The sequence below is a fragment of the Doryrhamphus excisus genome, chromosome 20 (genome assembly GCF_030265055.1).
Source record: "Doryrhamphus excisus isolate RoL2022-K1 chromosome 20, RoL_Dexc_1.0, whole genome shotgun sequence".
NCBI lineage: Eukaryota > Metazoa > Chordata > Actinopteri > Syngnathiformes > Syngnathidae > Doryrhamphus > Doryrhamphus excisus.
Window position 1 is genome coordinate 2260091 of NC_080485.1, and position 4700 is coordinate 2264790.

Here is a 4700-nt window from a genome sequence, read left to right on the forward strand (position 1 = left end):
CAGTTTAAGGGTTTTTTTTTGTTTGTTTGTTTTTTGTCTTTTTTAATAATGCACCTCGTACCAAAATACAGTTTAAGGTTTTGCTTATTTTTATTATTATTTTTTTTTATAATGCACCTCGTACCAAAATTATTTTAGCTGTTTGAAGATGAACTATATCAGCAAGTTGAAGTATTTGTCATTTTAGAAATAAGGAGTTAGTATGTTCTCTGTAGGCGGCATTATGAATTATCCTTACTGACCTTTTTTGCAGTACATTTAGCCAGTGAAGATTGCTTTTATAGTTATTATTAGTTATTATTATAGTTATAGTATAGTTATTATTTTATAGTTATTTTATAGTTATTAGCCCATATTTGGAGCAACCATAGTTGGACCCCATCCCCACAATCCTGGTCAAATCCTGCCTCTCCTCTCTGCTTCCTCTCATCTCTGCCATTATCCACTCTTCACTGTCTACCGGTACTGTCCCCCCAGCCTTCAAAACCGCTGCCGTCACCCCAATCCTGAAAAAACCTGGTTCAGATCCCAACAACTTCAATAACCTCCGCCCTATCTCCAACCTGCCTTTCATTTCCAAAATTCTTGAAAAAATAGTCTCCTCTCAACTTCATGCACATCTCACCCTTAACAATCTTTATGAACCCTTCCAGTCCGGCTTCCGTCCCCGTCACAGCACCGAAACTGCACTCATTAAAATCACCAACGATCTCCTCACTGCAGCTGACACCGGTTCACTTTCCATTCTCATCCTCCTTGACCTGAGTGCGGCCTTTGACACCATCTCACACCCCATCCTCCTCAGTAGACTCTCAGAAATTGGCATCACCCACACCCCCCTCCACTGGTTCCATTCTTATCTCACAGACCGCACTCAGTTCATTCAGCTTAAATCTTTCTCCTCCGACCCCTCCCCAGTCACCACAGGTGTGCCCCAGGGCTCTGTCCTGGGGCCCCTTCTTTTCATAACCTACCTTCTCCCCCTCGGCCATATCTTCCGTAAATTTAACATTCATTTTCACTGCTTCGCGGATGACACCCAGCTCTACCTCTCTTCCAAACCTAACTCCACACTCCCACCCCCCTCCCTCACCTCCTGTCTCTCTGAAATAAAATCATGGTTCACCTCCAACTTTCTGAAACTTAATAGCAATAAAACTGAATTCCTACTCATTGGCACCAAATCCACCTTATCTAAAGTTGACTCCTTTTCTCTCTCCATCGACAGCTCCTTAGTCTCCCCCTCCCCTCAGGTCAAGAGTCTGGGTGTCATCCTCGACAGCACTCTATCTTTCCAATCCCACATTAATAACGTCACCAGGTCAGCTTACTTTCATCTGCGCTCCATTAATCGTCTACGCCCCTCCCTCACCCCCCACACCACCGCCATCCTCGTCCATAGCCTTGTCACTTCCCGTATTGACTACTGTAACGCTCTCCTCTTCGGCCTCCCTCACAAATCCCTCCATAAACTTCAACTGGTTCAGAACTCTGCTGCCCGGATCATCACCAGGACCCCCTCATTCCACCACATCACCCCCATCCTGCAGCAACTCCACTGGCTCCCCGTGACACAAAGAATTAACTACAAAATCCTTCTGTACACCTACAAGTCCATCCATAACCTTGCCCCCCCTTACCTCTCTGACCTCATCCACATTCTTAAGCCATCCCGTTCCCTCAGATCTTCCGCGTCCCTCCAACTCACTGTACCCTCTGCACGCCTTAGAACTATGGGGAGCAGAGCTTTCAGCCGCTCTGCTCCCCAACTCTGGAACTCATTGCCACCAGACCTCCGTAACTCTGCCACCCTTCCCATTTTCAAATCTCAACTCAAAACTGTTTAAACTTGCCTATTCCCTCTAACAGCTTCACATGGACCCCCTATCCCGATTTATTGTATGCTCTTATTTATTGTTTGTTGTCTTTTATCTTGTATTTTATATTGGTGTTCTTATCTTCTGTACAGCGACCTTGGGTGTCCTGAAAGGCGCTTTTAAATAAAATGTATTATTATTATTATTATTATTATTTCCACACAATAAGTAAGATATGGTAGAACCAGAGAGCAATAAAGAGTGTGGAGTGATTTCTGATTGAGAAGAAATTTAGCTTTGTTCAATATTGAAATATTTCTGGCCACCTTATGTTGTATATTTGTAATATGAGGTTTCCAGATCATATTTTCATCTATTGTGATCCCCAGAAATTTATTTTCCTGCTGGTGTGTGTCCTTTCTGCTGTTACCAAACAGCATGATTTTAGTTTTATTTAGGACAATCTATTATCATCAAATCATCTTTTTAGTGTGACCATTTCTTCTCTGACCTTTCTAATGATTTCGTCTGTACTCCCTCCAGTACAAAAAGCAGTGGTATCATCCACAAATAATACCAGCTTTAAGTCTTTCGATACTTTGGAGAAAGACTTAAAGCTGGTATTATTTCTTCAAAGAATGTTCAAAAGTCGTATCCTCTGATAAAAGTGAAGTAGCCTCCAGCTCAGGGGTGGGCAAACTACGGCCCGGGGGCCACATCCGGCCCGCCAAGTGTTTGAATACGGCCCGCCTGTTTTTTCCAAAGTATTTCATTTAAACTCAACATACAACCTGGCATCGTGGCTTGGGACAACTTTTTGATGGTTGAGGTAGCTGCTTTATCAATTTCGTTATTTGATGTGGTCTGTTGTTTACAAAATACTCCTGGAAAAAGGAGCACAAGCACAATAATAATAATAATAATAATAATAATAATAATAATAATAATAATAATAATAATAATAATAATAATAATAATAATAATAATAATAATAATAATAATAATAATAATAATAATAATAATAATGTTGTCAATAATGATAATAATACTACTATTATATTAATATTGTTGTTAATAATATTAATATAATAATGGTAGTAATATTATTATTATTAACAAAATAATAATAATAATATAATAACATCAATTTCGTTATTTGATGTGGTCTGTTGTTTACAAAATACTCCTGGAAAAAGGAGCACAAGCACAATAATAATAATAATAATAATAATAATAATAATAATAATAATAATAATAATAATAATGTTGTCAATAATGATAATAATACTACTATTATATTAATATTGTTGTTAATAATATTAATATAATAATGGTAGTAATATTATTATTATTAACAAAATAATAATAATAATGGTAGTAATATTATTATTATTATTAACAAAATAATAATAATAATATAATAACATTACTATAACTAATAATAATAATAATTCTAATAAAAATAACAATAATAATAATAATAAATTGAGAAACACACTTTACATCAAATAAATGATTTCAAAGTGCACATATAGCAGATTGCATGACACTTTTACATGTAAAATATGTGTAAAAATATAGGTGTAAAAATGGACTGTTACATGTAAAATACTACATAATCCCCCCCGTCAATTTTGTTAAATTAATGCAGCCCGCGAGTCAAAAAGTTTGCCCACCCCTGCTCCAGCTAAATCTAATTTGGAAGCTATCTAATGACTCGGGGTTTAAAACCTGACTTGTTCCTATTGTTATGTCATCTGGCCAACGGCTCTTAGCATCAGCCTCAGATCTCCCCTCACCAAGTCTTCACATCCCACAAGCCATCAAAAAGTAATTGCCTATAAATATTCAAGAGAAAGCAATCCCTTGTCTCGAGTAGCAGACAACCTTCAGGAGAATGAAGCCGAGCTGCACATCAACACGAGGGGCCCAAACTGGGAAACAAATTGTGCGGCAGACATTTTGAGGAAGAAATGTGAACTTTTTCTCAGCCTCAACGAGAAATGGGGGAAACATTTGAATCTTACGGGCAAATATCACAATTACTGTCTTTACTAAGACAATACTTCTCACTTTTGACAGCGGTTGTTGAACTCCATCACACTGTTTTTGATATTATATAACATAACAAATACATATTAATACATCACTGAGGGTGAGGGGTATTTTGATTGCCGTTTGTTTGCAGGATTATGGAAAACTACATAACCCATCTACATAAAACTTTATGCATGCATGTGTAACAAACAAATCGAGATGCCAGTGTGGATAAAAATGAATTTTTCGGGCCGATATTTATCTGTACCCATAATTATAGGACATCGCTAATTATAATAATTATCTTTATGATAACTATCAAAGGACAGCTGGACAGTAGACAAAGACCTATTATACTCATTTATAGCCCTATGTATTGAGTTGTGGACTCCTGTAGAGCAGCTACACACAATAACCTGCACAGACAGCTTTCTAGATCTTCCAGAATCTGCACCTCTTTTTGCAGTGTTTCCATGGACTTCCAGCGTTTTGTTTCATTTACTCCACCTTCAGCTCTCCTCTGGGTACGCTGATATCGGGCCGATATTTATCTGTACCCATAATTATCGGACATCGCTAATTATAATAATTATTTTTATGATAACTATCAAAGGACAGCTGGACAGCAGACAAAGACCTATATACGTACTCATGTATAGCCTATGTATTGAGTTGTGGACTCCTGTAGAGCAGCGACACACAATAACCCGCACAGACAGCTTTCTAGATCTTCCAGAATCTGCACCTCTTTCATTTACTCTCCTGTGGGTACGCCCACACCGCTGTGATTGGTCACGTTCACCGAGTGCAGGCAATACGCAGCCCATATAAGGAAGTCCGGATCGC